Raw genomic sequence first — 17,347 nt, 5'->3', positions numbered from 1 at the left:
AACCAGGCTGTGGTTTCCACGTTACCCTAGGCAATGACATCCTACTGGCAGATGGAAGGAAAAGCAAAGAATCACATGGGAAGCAGTCATGAGCCAGACCCGTGAGTGGCCCCCTCTCTCTGCCCACGATCCATGAACCAGAACTCAGTGGACGTGGGGAGGGATAAGAGCTGGAAATGAAGGTAGTAGCTATGAGCTCAGGAAGAAAGGCCAACGGACTCTGTGAACTCAGAGTAGTTTCTGCCAAAAAACACACTTTCTCCTGATGTCTCCACAAGAGCCCTGGCAGGAAGGGATGTTCCTGTGTGCTCCCAGCTGGGCCTCTGTGTGTGGAGACAGGAGGGACACGGCTGACCTTTGAGTCCAAAAGTCAAAGCTAGAGCTTTCTTTTGCCATTTCACCTGACATATCATATAGAAGATGTGATGTGATGTGATATGATATGGCATGATCTGATATGATCTATATTGGCAGGACCTGTGGGATATCTTCAGTTTCTGTGATCTGGTTTCTGGTATGCCCACCCCAACTTCTTCCGTACTCTGAGTCAGGGCTTGGGTTGACTCGGGGAATGCAGTACAGCTGGAAAAGGGAATCCAGCCCTCCCTTTCTCCCCTACTCAGGCTCTAGGTGACAGCCCTGTCTTTGTCCCCTCCGTTTCTCCCTCGTCCTTTGAATTTGGGGTTAAGTTCTACCGAGTTCATCCCTTCAGTCTGCCCCACCCCCATTGCCATCACTGCTCCTCCCCGGTCACACCGCCATTACCAATTCAATCCACCTTCTCTCAGCTTTGGACTCAAGCCCAGCCCTGGTGCTTATTATTAGCATTGTGAGTTGGAGCAAGTGACTTCAAGCCAGTGTCTCCATAAGGATGATAATCTTATCCAGAAGACATACAGTAAGAATTGTGTGAGCCAAACATTCAGGTAAAATGACTTCTGGAAACTGCAAAGCACCCTGCAATGCCCCCTGCTCCCACTGCTCCTCATCTGGGGAGGGGACCCCTGTCCACATCCTCAGGCCCCCTGTTGCCCACAGGGAACTTCCATCCTTACCCTGGCAGTCCATATCTTCCACAGTCTGGATCCAACTTCAGTTTCCACTTTTTCCCTTTATGGGTCCAGCCAGACAGAAGACTTGCCGTCTCCCACACATGGCCCTTGTTTCCCCCTTCTTCGAAATTTGTCTCCGTGCCTTTGAGTTCATTCCTCCTCCTAAATGCCTCTCCTGTTTTCACGTGCATCATCTCTCCCTGTGTTGCAAAGCAGGATACTAACTTTTTCATCAAGGAACTTCCACCCCTTCTGAATTCTTGTCATTCCCACTTGGAAACTGTTCTGCTTGTACTTAATGCCACAGGTTAAATTATAGCACATCAGCCTGGGTGCCCAGGACAGGCATGCAGAATAAGACACAGCAAGACATGTACACGGCAAGACGGGGTCCTGGTCCTTGAGGGGCTTTCTGACTGCCTAGGAGGATAGACACAAATATAGTCAAGTACCCGCAACAGAGAAAGGCCTTTAGACAAGTGCTGAGGAGAGGAAGCTTCTCGGCCTCTCAAGTGAACCAAACTGGGCCTTGAAAGGTGCCTGGCATACCAGCAGGTGGAGAGGGAGAGGGAGGACCCCCAGTAGGGGACACGGGATGTGCAGTGTGGCACATTGGTTCAGGGATGTGGCTTCATACCCCTCAAGGGTGGGATTCCTACTGGCTCATCTTCGCCTGCCCAGAGCAGTTCCCAGCCACAGGGCACTGTCTCCACTAGCCCATGATGAGTGTTACAGGGCCACGGAGCATCAGGGGCACCAGGCTGGGGGTGCTCTGCCCTGGGAAGAGCTTCCCCACTGTCTCTCCAGAATGTCTGTGGTGTGTACTCGGAACATCTATTAAATGAGCGGTGGCAGGCTATGAAAGAACCTCTCAACTCTGCCAGAGCCCTCTGTGACCTGAAGCAAGGCACTTCTCACCTCCAGACCTCTGTTTCCCCAACTGTCAAGTGAGTTGATCTCCAAGGCACAAGGGACCCCTATGGCAAGGAGATGTAGCCCATTAGTTGCAGAGTCAGGATACTGGGTACAAATCTCCAGCTTCCTAAGTGACTTCAGGTCAGCAAATGAATTTCTCTACGCCTCAGTTTTCTCCTTCGTAAAAGGGAACAATCATACTGCAAAACCGAATCAGAACACCCTAAGTGGCATCCAAAGAATTCAGTTGCACTTATGTATATTTACACATATACATAATATACTATATATATAAATAGGTTAGGGGTGCCTGGGTGGCTCAGGTCGTGATCTCGAGGTTAGTGCGTTCAAGCCCGTAGTGCTGACAGCTCAGGGCCTGCAACCTGCTCTGGATTCTGTGTCTCCCTCTCTCTCTGCCCCTCCCCCACTCACACTCTCCCTTTCTCTCAAATATAAAATAAACATTAAAAATTTTTTAAAGGCGATAAATATGTTAATATATATAAAATGCTAACATAGTAAGCGTGCAATGAAAGTGATTAATTGGTAGTAGAAAATCAGAGCTCCCTAGCAGGGCTCAGGTGTGGGCTCGGGCTCACTGAGGACCTATTTGTGCACTGGCTGGGAGCATATCAGGGAGGGACCCTGGCAGGGCTGAGGCCCCACTGTCTGAGGCCTGGAATCCTGCCGGCCTCACAGCACCTTCCAGGGCTGTGTTCCAGGGCTGGTTCTGCTCTGCCCAAGGTTGGATCTAGAAATCCCTGGGTGGGGGGAACCTGACTTGGGAATTACCTCTGAGTGAGCAAAAAAAAAAAAAACCAAAAAAACAAAAAACTATTCTTCAAGGTCCCAAGAGGATAGCAGGAAGCCATGTCAGAGACCACCCTCCTCCTTTTCTATAAAAATGCTCCAAATCATGTGCGTGATTAATATCCCAAACACTTTTTTCCCTGTTGGCCTGTATCACAAGAGAACAGTTAAGCTACTTTTTGCTCACAGGGGAATTAAAAAAAAAATTAAAAAAAACTAAAAAAATAAACTGCTAACCAAAAGAAAGAAAGAAAGAAAGAAAGAAAGAAAGAAAGAAAGAAAGAAAGAAAGAAAGAAAGAAAAAAGAGTGTCTAAATAAAGCCAGCTCCTACCACCCCAGCCCAGGTGAGAACTCCTTGACACTGGCCCTCTTCTCTCCCCAGGCAGAGCTTGCTGGGACAGGACTGCCCGCCTCCCTACTCCACTCCTCCCTGTGACCCAGCAGCATTAGACCATCTGCAGATGCTTCTAAACCAGGGAGGTCAGTCAGGAGCCTGAGTCCCACGTGCATCCCAGACTAGACCCGGAAAGGGCTTTCGCATTGTGATGTGGGCACACCTCCATTCTGCACCTTATAAGCACAGGTATCCGTGTGGGAGAGGATTCTGGACAGCCCCCCCTTTACAGATGAAAAACTGAAGCCAGGAGAGGAGTCAGCCACGCCTCCCTGGCTGATTCTTCTCTGTTCTCTTTCCTTCTCACCTTCTTCCTGATCTCTAAATGTTGGCATGCCCCAGAGCTCAGCACACAGACCCTCCCACACTATCGCAGGAACCTCACCCAGGCCTGTGGCTTTTATGCACCACTCACATGCACCTGTGGGCCGCTTTCAGCCGTGGCTCCGTAGCCCAGACTCTCTGCCGGACTCCAGGCTCATACATCCAACTGCCCACTCAGGGTCCCCTCTGGGATGCCTCATGGGTGTCTCTCTTTGCGTGGGTCCAAACTGAGTTCCTGACCTTTCGTTCTCCCAGTGCATTTGAGTTCGTGGCAATTCCATCATTGCTCAAGCCAATAACCTTCGAGTCACTCTTGGCTTCTGTTTCTCACAGACTCATGCCCAAACCATCAGCAGATCTGCTCCTTCCCATCTCCGCCCCACCACCCTGCTTTGAGCCACCATCAGCCCTGGTTTGGTTTGTAGTGGTCTTCTCTTTGGTCTCCCTGCTTCCACTCTTGGGCCCTGTGGTCTGTTATAAACTAACTGAGCAGCCAGGCTATCCTGGGAAGATAAAAGTCAGCTGAGGTCCCTGCTCAGCAAAAACCCCTCCAATGACACCCCATCCCAGACATAGTACTGGCCCTTGTTACCCTTCCACCTGAGGTCCTGGCCCGCATCCCCTCCCTGCTCCCTCCATGCCAGCCACAGTGGCCCCCCAGTACACCAGGTGTAGATGCACTCACACCTTGAGGCCTTGGTATTTGCATCTCCTCTGCTTGGCACACTCCACCCCCCTCCCCCGGCCCCCGCTCCCAGGTATCTGCATGCCTGCTCCCCCTCCTCCTGGGCACACCTTCACTCCTCCTCCTTATGCAAACCCCATCTTGCCAGTGAGGTCTTCCCTAACCTCCTCAATTTAAATTGCACCCCCCTCCATTTTCTGTCCCCCCTTTCTACTTTATTTTCCTCCATGACACTTACCACCAAACAGGCTATATAGTTTGTTTATTTTGTTTATTTTTCTCCTCTGACTGGAATATAGTAAGTTCCCCGAGGGCAGAGATTTTTATCAGATGCACAGTAAGGGCTCCGTAAATATTCGGTAAATGTAGAAAGAACAGGAATCAGAGGTTCTGGTGTGTGTGTGTCACCTTTTCCCATGAATGCCGTTGCACTTAGCCAGTGAATGAAAGAGGAAGAGAACACCTTAGATCAAGTTCAATGCCTCCTTGATGAGGGACACTGATCAACTTTGAGGGGCACTGAGGCCTAGTGAGGGGAAGGATATCCCAGATAATCACAGAACACGACTCCAGAGCTGGGACTGGGTCCCTCACACCCATCTCCCCGAGTGTATGCTCTGGTCTCCCTGCCACCCACGGCTAGATAGAGGCCACTCCATGCTGACAGCAAGTTCCAGTCTCATAAGCCACAAATAAGAACGAGGAACAAAGAAAACAAAGAAGTGAGGTGTGGGGAGGGGGGGGTATTTTTAGCTTTGTTGGTTTCTAAGTGCATACATATATAGAAAGGTCTATAAGTATGGCTATATATAGTTATTAAATCAGGAAGCAAGTTGAGTGGGGGGTCAGCTTTTCCGGGGGTGGCTGTGAGCCTGTTGCAACATGAACAGTTTTGAATCACAGTGGCTGATTCTGAGGAAAGTGGCCTGCTGAGTCAACTGGAAGCTGCCTACCTCACATCAGGAGTCCAGAAAGAGTCCAGGGAGTTATATCCTCCTTTTTCCTCTCCTCAGTCAGCCAGAAGAAGCAGTGAAATTCCAAGGCCCACCCAAAACCCAGTTCCTGGCCAAGGCTTTTATGGTCAAAATCTCCCTTGTGTAGATGGGGATTCTGAAGATGGACGCTGAAGGGAAACCTGGAGCCCCTGCACCCAGCTGACCAGAGACACCTGCCTTTGGCCATCGGGAACTTTCCCAGACCTCAGGCCAGGCTAAAGGATGAGGCCTGGGTCAGCACGGAGCACTTCTTATTAGCCAGACACTGTTCACTACATTTGATCTCATTTCATACAACACCTTACTAGGGAGGTACTTTTATAATCATCTCCATTTCACAGTTGGAGAAACTGAGGCAAAGACTGGATAAGTAATGTACGCAGGTCTCCTCTTAGGTGGCAGACCCAAGCAGTCTAGCCTCAGCGTCCAGGCCCTTAACCACGAGCCACACTGGCTAGAGGGCGGGAAACCTGGGTCAACGCCCAAACTGTGTGGCCTTCATTCATTCAGCAAGTGTTTACTGAGTATTTACTATGTGCATGGTACCTCTGGGCTCTGGGATGTGTGGCTGGCTCCAGGGCTGGAGGCCACAAATCTCTGGCTGGACAGTGAGCTAAGTGATGAATGTAGAGCAAGCACATTGGTTGCTTGTGGAAAGTGAATGAGGGCAGGTTTTTCCTCTCACCTGGGGAAGCCTGAGGGAGGTATCCTGATTCGAGCTGTAGAAACAGGGGCTGGTGTCCCTCTGTGCAGCAGGAGAAGGACCAAGCCCTGGAGTTGGGGCAGATCCCTACCCTGGTACAGATTATGTTATACTTGGGGAGACACAGACAATGACCACAAATAAATGAGATAATTAGGATGGTTACAAAGGCCCTAAAGAAAACAGGGTGATGGGACGGCCCTAGGTTGAACTGTGCTCCCCAACAAGTTATATGTTGGTGCTGTCCCCTAGAATGTGGCTTTATTTATTAAGGTAATCGAGTTAAAATGAGATTATGGTGGGCTCCCACCCATTATGACTGGTGTCCATATAAAAAAAGGGAAATCTGGACAGAGGTACATGGGCACAAGGCCACGTGAAGATGAAGAGACCGGGGTGATGCGTCGACAAGGAACACCAGATTTCCACAAACAGCTGGAAGCTGGGAGAGAGGCCTGGAACAGATTCTCCTCAGAAGGATCCAGCCTCTCTGACGTCTTTATCTTGGGCTCCTAGCCTCAGGGACTATGAGAAAATAAATCTTTGTTTCTTAAGCCACCCAATCTGTGGTGCTTTGTTACGCAAGCCCTGACAAACCGATACAGGGACCAAGAGTGTCTGGGGAAGAACAGGATTACTTGAGCTAACACACTGGTGATGTCTGAGGATGGGACATTTGGGCTGAGCCTGAACATTGAGAAGGAGACAGTCCTGCGGAGAGCTGTGGAAGATCCACACCCCAGAGATGGAAGCAGACTTGGCATATCTACGGAGAGATGGCAGGGCCAGGTGGCTGGAGCAGGGGGAGTGAGGGCAGAGAGGGTCAAGGTAAGGTCAGATGGAAGGCAGAGGCCAAAGCAGGTAGGGCCTCATGTGACATGCTGGGAATTTGGATTTCACACTAACAGCAATGGGAAGCCAGTGGAGGGAGTGATGTGAAGTGATTTTCCCCTTCTAAAGATCTCCTTGGCTGCTTCATGGAAAAGGCCCTTGAGGGTCAGGTAGGTGGAGATCGGTTAGCAAATGGGGCTCATGTTCTGCTGAGAAATGAGTGCCCTCAGCCGAGGGTGCTGGAGAAGGGTGGGGGATGGTCTGTGTGGTGATAAACTCTGGAGAACCCCAGTTACTGGAGAACCCCCCAACAAGACTTGCCCGTCCTGGGATGAGAGGGAAAGAGAGGCATCGAGGATGACCCCTGGGATTTTAGTCTGAGCCACTGAAAGAACAGCAGTGCTTTTTACAGTGGGAGAAGGAAGGGGGTGGGGAAGGGGGTTTATTGAAGAGGAAGACTGACAGCCAGCTTCCATCCAGATAAGATTTATAAGATGAGGCCAAAAGGTAAATTAGGGAGACCTAGTCCCTGTGCTAAGACTCACAGCCTGAGGGAGACAGACATGTTAGCAAATGATAGAAACACCATGTGCCAAGTGGCTGGCTACACACAGCTAAGGGAATTAACTCTGGGGAAGTTGGACAAAAGAGGAAAGGTTTTTGTTTTGTTTTTTCAAAATAATTTCAAACTTACATAAAATGTTGCAAAAATAGTACAAAGAATTCCCGAATATCTTTCACCTAGTTTCCCCAAGTGTTGACATCCTACAAACGTACAGTTCAGTCCTCAAGACGGAAATCAACATCAGCCACAAACCTCCTTCAGATTTCATCAGCTGCCTCACTCATGTACTTCATCGGGTCTGGGAGCCAGTGCAGGGACCCCACATAGTATTTAGTTGTCATGTTTCCTTAGGCTCCTGGGACAGTTCCTTCATCTTACTCATTCGTGACCTTCATACTTTTGAAGAGTACGAGCCAGTTTTTCTGTAGAATGTCCCTCAACTTGGGTTTGGCTGGTGTTTCCTCAGCACGTGTGTTTTGACAAGAACACCACAGAAGTGATGCTGTGCCCTTCTCAGGGCATTGTATTGGGCGGTATGTACGTGAGGCCAATCTGTTGGGTTTCTTGTTATGTTGACTTTGATCACCTGCCTAAGGCAGTGTCTGCTAGGTTTTTCCACTGTAAAGATACCATTTTCCACTTTGCAATTAACAAGCATCTGGTGGGGAAATACTTTGAGATTATGTAAACATCCTGTTTCTTACCACATTTTCACCCACGAATGTTTGTTTCCACTGATGATTCCTGCTTTAAACGATCATTATTGTGAGTGTTTGCCGAACGGTGGCTTTCTATTTCCATTGTGTCTTCTAACATCTATTCATTGGAATTTTGCTGTGCGAAAGAGCTGTCCCCTCTCCCTTATGTATGTATTCAAATACTTGTCTATATCGGATAGACCCATTATTTCTTATTTTGCCTTTAATTTATGTTATAATCTATTTTGATTATTATTTATTTTGTTGATGAAATTACCTCAGATTTGGTCATCTTGAACCCCTTCAAGTTGGCCCCTGTGTTCAAAAGGAAAGTTTTGAGCTGGGTCATAAATGAGGCATAGGGACTTACAGGAAGAGAGAGAACAGAGGTTCCAGGCTTGAGGGCCTGAGGACAACTATGGGCATGACACCCAGTGCTCTCTGAGGATGCTGGCCGGCCTCTGGGCTTGCTATTCCTGACCGTGAGGGCCAGGAGAATGCAGCCACATGCTTTGCTCAGGGGGAGAGACCTCCACTGATGTTGCCCACCCCCCCCCCCCCACACACACACACAGGACTTCCCTAGGGACAAATTCTCTGGGGATGCGGTTGCTACAGCTATTCGCAGCGTTTGGGCTATTAATGCATCTGCCTGGATTTGCTCAAGAGGGGCCCTCCACCAAGCCCATAGACCCCTCCAGCCACTTCCTGCCTGCCACTGCTCTGCCAGATTGGCCATCACTCAGGGCTGTGATGTCCCCACTGGTTGGCCAATGACTGAAGGGTGTTCCCTTCAGCCTGAAGGGCTTATATCAGGGGAAGTAGTGAGGCTCTTGGAGCAATGGAGTGACAGAACCACATGTAGAGACATGTCCTAGAGTCTCATCTGGGTGAGACTGGCTATTGTTTGGTTTGTTGTCATCTTTTCTTTTTTTTTTTTTTTAAATTTTGAATGTTTATTATTTTGAGAGAGAGACAGAGACAGAGTGTGAGCGGAGAAGGGGCAGAGAGAGAGAGGGAGACACAGCATCTGAAGCAGGCTCCAGACTCTGAGCTGTCAGCACAAAGCCCAGCGCAGGGCTCGAACCCACGAACTGCAAGATCATGACCTGAGCCAAAGTCAGATGCTCAACTGACTGAGCCAACCAGGCACCCCTGTTGTCATATTTTCAATCCAGGTCCCCTGTGAAGTCTTGAGGAATGCCCAATAGTGTGTACCTAGTGGGCAGAGGGCAGGAAAGTGGCAGCTGGATGACTGTCAGTCTGGTCCAAGCCCCTGGCAACAGGGATGGAGCTCTGCCCCAAAGGCAGAATGACTTACCTCAGGTCACAGAGACAGTTGGTGGCTAGGGAAGACCCAGTGTTCGGACCCCTCGTGTCCTTCTCACCACTGCACGTTCCCAGTCTGTGCTCCTTCTTGTTTCTCAACCGCTGATGAGGTCACAGTCTGGGTTTATGTGTCCATTTCCCTCCATCCTCCCCAGCAGGCAGAGAGACAGAGGCCCGTGTTCTGGGCCCCCTCTGGGGCAGGGCGTCTCAGCACCTGAGCAGCACGGGCCCCTCCCCCACAGGGAAGGAGAGCTGTCCTGGGTCTTTCAGCAAGTGCAAGGCTGAGGTCAAGCCCAGGCTCACCTTGTGACCTCTTCTGGCTGGATGCCTGTGACCTCTCCCAGACCTGGCACTGAAGCTGGCATCGGCTGCCATTTCTTCCCTCTCTCATTCCTCTTCCTTCAGTTCAGGATGAGAAACAGGGTCCACTCTTTTTCTCTTACATTTCAAATTAAGCTTAAAGATAGTTAAATATTCACAGGATTCAAAATTCAAAAAGTGTAAACGTTGCGCTGTAGGAAGTCTCCTTTCCAACTGTCTGTTGGACATCTGTCCCCAGAGGCAGTTGCCGTGGTTCGTTTCTCACGGAGCTTTCCAGACAGTCTACATCGGGCCAGCAGACCTGCTCTGTGCAGGACCAGATAGTAAATTGTTTGGCTTTGCAGGTCCCGCGTCCTGTTTCACGTTGCTCAGCTGCCCCCGTAATGGGGAAGCCGGCACAGATGATACATATGTGAAGAAACGTGGCTGTGTCCCAGCAAAATTTTGTGTATGGACACTGAAATTTGGACTTCATGTAATTTCCACCTATTACAAAATAATATTTTTCGTGTTTTTCCAAACATTAAAAAAATGTGAAAACCATGCTTACCCACAGGCTGTACAAAAACTTAGCGTTTTGATGTATGGATAAATCATAATGTATTTAAACAGTGGCCCATTGATGGACTTTTACGCTGGCTCTGGTCCTTTGTGATCACATAAAATAGCTCAGAGAATACGCTTGCTCATACATCATGTCATGTACAGGCGACGTATCTGCAGGATATATTTGGGGACAAGTCTGATCATATCTGAACAGCCCTTCTCCTCCCAGGTTCCTCTGCCTCCCTTGTCATCTGTTTAAACGTCTTCTTCGTGTTCTCTCAGCAGCAGTCAGTATCCGATGCACTGAGTGCTTCACAAGAACCATCCCTGGCTGTCCCCTCGGCCCTGCCCCAGGCCACCCCTCAAGTGTTTCTTCGACTCCAGCCTCCTAATGGGTCCTCTGCCTTGACTCTCCCCGTGCACCAGCCCTTCCTCACAGAACCGCCCCCCACCTCCCCCCAGAGGGATGCATCAAAATCACAAGTGCAACTCTGAAGGCCGCCTGTGCATTTCACAGATCTGTGCAGGCAGAACCACACCCCTCAGGGTGGTGTTTAAGATCCCCGTCCCCACCCTTCCAACTATAGCTTAGTCACTAAGAGTAGGACCCTGGAGCCAAAATGGGCTGAATCCTTCGGCGCTTCTCAGAGGTTTGCCACTGGGCAAACCCACCTTTCCTTGGTGAGAGCTTAGTTTCCTGACCTGTAAAATGGGAAGAACAGTAGTCCTCACCGTATAGGGTTATTGTGGGTTAATTCACAGAAAGTACTTAAAAGGGTGGCTGGCACATATTACATGTCCAGTGCATGCTGGCCACCATTATTTTTATTTTCAAACTCAGTCATAGCCTTATCTCCCACGCCCAGCACCCAAGGTTCACTGCTGCTGGCTCCCAACACTGTAGCCTCACTAGACTGTGACCATTTTGAAATCACTCCATGCCAGTGACCTTGCTGTCTCCTGGTCCCTGTGCTTCGTCAGCCTGGGCAAGATTCTCCCCCCGCCACACACACACAACATGACCCCCTGTTGAAATGCCACTTGGTTTCCAAAGCCCAGCTCAGATGCAGCTCCCCTTCTGGGCCTCAGACTCCACCTCTTTGTACCTCCCCCTCCCCCTCTACTTCTGTGGTTGCCCTTCCACACCTCCTGCACTCATGAGAATTATATATGCTTATGTCCCCCAGCTAGATTGTCAGCTCCCTGCCTGAGGGTAAGGCCTGGGTCTTTTCCATCTCTGAGTACCCCCCCCCCCAGCACTTCGCACAGAAACTTGCATGTGGAAAGTGCACAGCAAACGCCTTTAGATTCAACTGCAAACAAGCTCTTTGGGGATACAGCATGTGGACATGGGAAGAAATAATGAACACCGCCCAAGGTGAGACTCGGTACTTCTCCATGGTCTAGAACCCATGCATGTATAAACAAAACGGACTGTTTTCCCAAACCTCAGAGGCGGGCTGGAGGTCTGCTGGCCTCTACGAGTGCATTCCCCATCACGCTGCCGATGAGGTAACAAATCCCACAGAACTGCAAACGGCGTTTGCTTTGCCATCCGCATTCACCTGCCTTGCGTAAGAACCTTGCCTAAGTACCAAGTGATGGAGAACTTGAGTGCATGGCCTCATCAGCCGTGGGTGCAGACATCCTTCGGGAATCTCAAACTTTCTGTTCCCCAAAAGTCTAGATTGTTAGGCTACTTTGCTTTTGACTCAAATCTCCCAGAATACGGTTGTGACCATGTGTGTGACTGGAGCTCAGAAAAGAGGGCAAGGCTGTCAGCCCACATATCCATTGGGACCCAGTAGCTTCGTGTAGGAGAAATCTTAACTAACTGAGACATAATCCTGAGGTCCGGCGGACCGTGCCTTCAAGTGTCCCAGGCTCCTTCTACTCTTTTGCTCTGCCATACTTAGGGTATGACTACCATCCTCAGTGCTGCTGTGTGGTCATGTGACAAGGCCACATCACATGACATCACATTTCAGGCAAGAAAAAGAGGAAACAGTAAGGGACAGAAGAGTACAGTTGAGTTAGCCTATTCTATTTATTTTTTAATGTTTATTTTTGAGAGAGAAAGAGCATAAGCAGGGGAGGGGAAGAGAGATAGGGAGACAGAGGATCCAAAGCAGGCTCCATGCTGACAGCAGAGAGCCTGATGCAGGGCTTGAACTCATGAACCATGAGATGGTGAACTGAGCTGAAGTCGGATGCTTAACCAACTGAGCCACCCAGGGACCCCAAGTCTATTTTAAAGCACTTTCTCAGAAGCCCCTCCCAATGACTGTCCTTTACACCTCATTGATCCTGTGATCCATGCACATCCTAACTGCAAAGCAGTCTGGGAAATGTAGTTTTTTAGCTTGTCACATTGCTACCCATACATAGAAATTGGGATTCTGTTGGTACAGAAAAGGGGGGAGTAGGGTTGGAGTGGGTAATTCGTGGTCTCTGCCCCACTTGGGGCAGGACTTTCATGAAGGAAGATTCATGGAAGAAATGGACCCCAGGGGGATCAGATAAGAACTTACCATGTACCCAGGCAGTTCACTAAGTGAGGGAAGGGAGGCCTCTCCTGTTACCCTCACACATGATGGAGTAGTTCCAGCACCCGTTTTAGAGATAAGGCAAATGAAACCTAAAGCTGTTCAATACCTCACTCAGGGTCACACAGCTAGTAAATGGCATCCAGATTCAAACTCCAGAATCTACCGTGCTCCCTTCACCCCTCCAGGCTCACCTCCCCAGGGAGCTTCTGTAGAGAAGGAAAGAAGAAAGGTCCAGACAGCATGTATCCGTACCAGGACCTGGACAGGGCTCGGGAGGATAGGAAATAAAGATTCCTAGAGTGCTCCAAGTGGCCATTTTTGAACATAAAGATGTCTTATTACAGCTAATTCCCAGAAAGATTTAAACTGTAAACTGTTTGACACTTTAAAAAAAGCATCAACATGAAATAAAAGCCAGAAATCAAATGGAAAACTAGGATGAGAGCACCTTTTGTGGGGGACTCCAGAGGCAAGGCAAGGGACAGAGTGGGAGGCCCACTCCAGGCTGGGAGGACCAGCAGGGCAGAGAAGCAAGTGGGTCTCTGCTGGAGACCAAGTCCCTCCTGCTCTGGACAGCAGCCAGCAGAGTCTGCCCCCCCTCAAGAGCTGGGTGGAGGCAGGACATGTGAGGAGCAAGCCAGGCAGCGCAGTGTCCTGGGAACATTCTCGCCTTGGGCGAGGTGACCAGCAGTGAAGCTCTGGGTACCCTGTGCTTGGGGCTACCTTCCTGCCCTCCAGGTCTTCTGTGTGCCTCAAGTGGAAAGGAACTCGAATCCCCCACTCCCACAGGGATGTCCCGAAACCAAGGAAATCCTAGGGCCTCAGGTTTCACCTCAGACTTGGAAGCTCGGGGGGTTAGAGTGCACGCAAGATGCCCATGCAGCGTCTGTGGCTGAGCGCCCCCTTTAGGCAGCATCTGGGACTGCAGTTACCTGCCAATTACATTAAGGGAGCTATTGCTGTTGTCTGGCAGGTGATGGTGCGGTCAACTAAAATCCGGAATATAGGCGGAGGGACAGGTTGGTGGGGGTGTCAGGAGAGGCTGGAGATGGTTATTGTCTTATTCAAAGAGAAGATGGAGCCTGTCCCTGACCTCAATCAGTTAATGCCTAAAGTGGTTGAAAATGGAAAACAGAGCAACTGGTACTCCAACACTTCATGGATTTATCAGTCAGCAGGAGTCTGTTAAGCCCCCATCACGTGCTCAGCATGATTCTAAAATCTCTGACAAATATATGAAAAGCAGAGTGAAAACCCAGCTCATCCAACCACTGGGAAATTGTGTCTTTTCTGGACACCTGAAAATTTACCAGCCCCGCACACGTCAAGCACTTTTTTAAAAATGTTAAATATTTTGGATGAACATGTTTTTAAAACGCATTATGCTCATCCCTGGCTTCCTTAGAGGCTATTGAACATGGTTTGACTGTGAACATCATTGACTCTGCTGTCCTATGATATGATAGTCCTGGAGGCTGTGGGGTGGGGATGACTGCTTCCACACTATGTGGTCCCCAGGCACTATTTGGTTTAGTCATCTGCTTGTATACTTTTTCTAAATATTCCCTCATTGTCAGGCTTTAAGTGTTAGTTTTCCCTGTTCTTTTTAAGCCTCCTTTCACTTCATTGCTTCTAATCTCCCAAGTTTGGAAACCGGACAGATTCATCTTTTATAACCCATCTTGGCCCAAAATGGAATTAAGGGGACGGTTAAAATGTATCAAGGACCTACTGTGTGCTGTGCATTTTGCCAACTGTTTTGCAACCATTATTTTTTTTTTCACAACAGCCCTCGGAGTTGGAAATTTTGTCTCCACTTTATAGATGTGTAGACTGGGGCTCAGAGAATTTAAGCAACTTGCCGAAGGTCACCCAGCTGCTAGTTAGTGGCAGGGTTAGAATTCAGATGCAGTGTGTCCAGCACAGGGACCATCCATGCTTTTCAGTGCTCTGAGTTTGTGGGAAACCACATGTTCTTCCCTATTGCTTCTTACTGTGCTAGCCTGTGATAGTTTTATCTTCCTAAGTGGAATGTAAGCCTCTTGAGGGCAGTGACCTAGCTGCCAGCTTATTATGTATTGCCCACACCATCACCCAGTGTCAGGATTCCAGGTGATCAACAGGTGCTTTGCAAAGAGTGAGAGCCTAGAAGATTAAGGGCAGGAGAATGGAGGTGGACCATTGCCCCCCTCCTTCCGGACACCTCATACCTCCCTGCTGCCTACAACTTTCAGCTTACAACCAGGCATTTGCTCAGCATTTGCTGAGCAGGATGCTTTGTCTCCTTAAAGCTCAAATCTTCCCTTAGCCTAACAGCAATTTCTGAAGCATCCCCACATGGGCCACTCTGGGTTGGAAGGAAGGAGTGTAGGCTCCAGCAGCCTGCCTCCCCCTGGGGAGACATCGAGGCCAAGCCCAGAGGAGACACCACAGAGTCATAGTGGCCCAGTAGGGAGGGGAAGGCTGGTGTTGGGTCCGGGATTTTTGCTAAAGAAATTCTAGAGCAGATGCCTTTGAGGAAGCTTTTATACAGAACTTTGTTCCTCCAAGTAGCATAACTGGAATTCTGACTTTCCGGCCAAAGCAAAAGCAGGCCAGCATCCCAGCGGGGTCTGGTTCTGCTGAGTAATGCCTGCCCTGAATCTTTGCTCTGTGACTAAAACTCTGGGGAGAAAAACTCACGTGACTTACGGACCTCATCGTGACAGGGCAGTTTCTGTTTGTGTGTTGGTTCTCCATCAGAAACACTGAGCTCAGTGGGGAGCCCCCTCCCCCCGTGTGACCGGAGCACACGGGCGACCTCACGTGACCCGCAGCCCGCGCCAAGCACTTCTCCTCGGGTGATATCACACCCTCGCTGACTGCCCAGGTGTTGCACGGCCTCCCGGGACTGACACGGTATTTGCATCATTTCGGATACTTGGCTCTCGATTTGTTTGCCTTTGGTTAATAGTAAATCTGGAGTGGGGTTGAGGGAAGTTGTTGAGACAGCCAGACAGCGGACGCGTCTTGCTGGGCCTTGGACCTGGGGCTCCCAGCCCATCTCTGCCTCAGGAACCTTGTCAGGTCTTCCTGGCTGGGACCTGAGGCTGGAGATTGCTGGTCTAGCCCCTCCTGCTTCAGTCCCAGGACTTGTTGCAGATTTGGAGCCCCCTCAGAGGGCCAGGGCCAGGGCCAGGTGCTACTGAGCCTTAGGCTTCTATGTGCCTCTTTCCTCATTTCTCTCTCTCTTCAGAAAAACCAATGCTATAGAGGCCCCTGGACTCCCCCTCCTTCCTTCTGCTCTGGCCATCAGAGCTCAGCCTTCCCGCCCCGGGGGTCCAGGACTCATTGCTTCACAGACCTGCGGAGGGTCAGGGCTGAGGGACTCTGCCAAGATCTGCCCCACCAGACCAAGGTGGCAGGGTGATGTCTTAACCCACTTCACTCAGCCACCACTTTCCAGCACAACTTCATCTCTCTGGCCTCAGTTTGCCCATCTGCCAAGGAGTAGGAAATGAGCCCCATTCTTCCAACCGCAGAATAAAGACTTGAACAAGCTGGGGGCGCCTGGGTGGCTCAGTCGGTTAAGCATCTGACTTCAGCTCAGGTTATGTATGATCTTGCAGTTCATGCGTTCGAGACCCTCATGTCAGGCTCTGTAGGCTCTGTCCCCCATGTCAGGCTCTCTCTCAGAGCCCGGAGCCTGCTTCTGATTCTGTGTCTCCCTCTCTCTCTGCGCCTCCCCAGCTTGTACTCTGTTTCTGTTTCTCTCTCTCTCAAAAATAAATAAAAACATAAAGAAATATTTTTTTTAAAAAAGACTTGGACAAGCTGGGTTTGCAAAAGGGCCCAGGGCCCCATGGCTCCAGCAGTCCACAGACTTGAATGAGCATGCATCAGAAGCCCTGGGGCAGGGGGGCAGGGTGGGGAGGGGGGAGGCTGTGAAGACACAGAGTGTCTTTGAGTCCTCCTGCTCCCAACCCCCAGGGCTTCCCATTCATTCGGCCTGGAGTGGGATCAGAGAATTTGCATTTCAAGTTTTCAGGTGTTGCTGATGGGCTGGTCCCCGGGACCACCCTTGGAGAACACTGCTCTAAACCACATAACTCCTGGACATTGACCCCCGACTGTCACCCAAAATGGGTGAGAGTCCGTGTGTACAGAAACCAGCTCAAACTGGCCCTGGGAAGTTGGTAGCTTGAAATCAGCCATGTGAGTATTTATACCTTGGAAGTCAGCAAATGCTACAAATTGGAACTTTTCCCCAGATTGCCGGCTGTTAAACATTTACTAGCATACCCCTGGATAGGAAGGCAGCCTTTCTCTTCGTCTGCACTCTAAGGCAGGTGTTGTGCCTCACAAACTGAACAGGAAGGCTCAGCCAGAATTCTCTGTACTTCCATTGTCTTATCTATAAATTGGAAACAATAATAGCATCTACCTCACGGGGCCGCAAGAATTAAGAGACTACGTGTGATCATTTAGCAAAGTAACCAGCATAGAGTAAGTGCTCAAAGGTATTAACTATTGTCGTTAAAATCCTTTGGATTATAGAGATCTGCGTATTTTTTCTTCCTCTAAGCTTATAGAGTTTTATAGAACTGTATACCCAGCTGGGGGGGGGACAGCATGCCATGCTGAGCTTGA

At 49.7% G+C, this 17,347-nt stretch overlaps 1 long non-coding RNA gene across 8 annotated transcripts in view; it reads left to right on the top strand.

The window, feature by feature from the left end:
* Positions 1-17,347, top strand: part of LOC128312999 (uncharacterized) — a 110,690-nt gene that overhangs the window by 57,959 nt on the left and 35,384 nt on the right. The window contains exons 5-6 of one of the 8 annotated variants that reach the window (XR_008293073.1): positions 3,161-3,361; positions 5,283-6,928. The exons of 5 other annotated variants lie outside the window; for them this stretch is intronic. This is a non-coding gene — a long non-coding RNA (uncharacterized LOC128312999). Of the gene's footprint in view, positions 1-3,160; positions 6,929-17,347 lie in introns of those variants that run through there. 2 more of the 8 variants (XR_008293072.1, XR_008293071.1) reach the window with 2 other exon arrangements.

This window comes from Acinonyx jubatus, chromosome E4 (genome assembly GCF_027475565.1).
Source record: "Acinonyx jubatus isolate Ajub_Pintada_27869175 chromosome E4, VMU_Ajub_asm_v1.0, whole genome shotgun sequence".
In the NCBI taxonomy this organism is placed as follows: Eukaryota; Metazoa; Chordata; class Mammalia; order Carnivora; family Felidae; genus Acinonyx; species Acinonyx jubatus.
The sequence above is the reverse complement of the archived record's forward strand: the minus strand, read 5'-3'. Positions and strand labels throughout refer to the sequence as shown.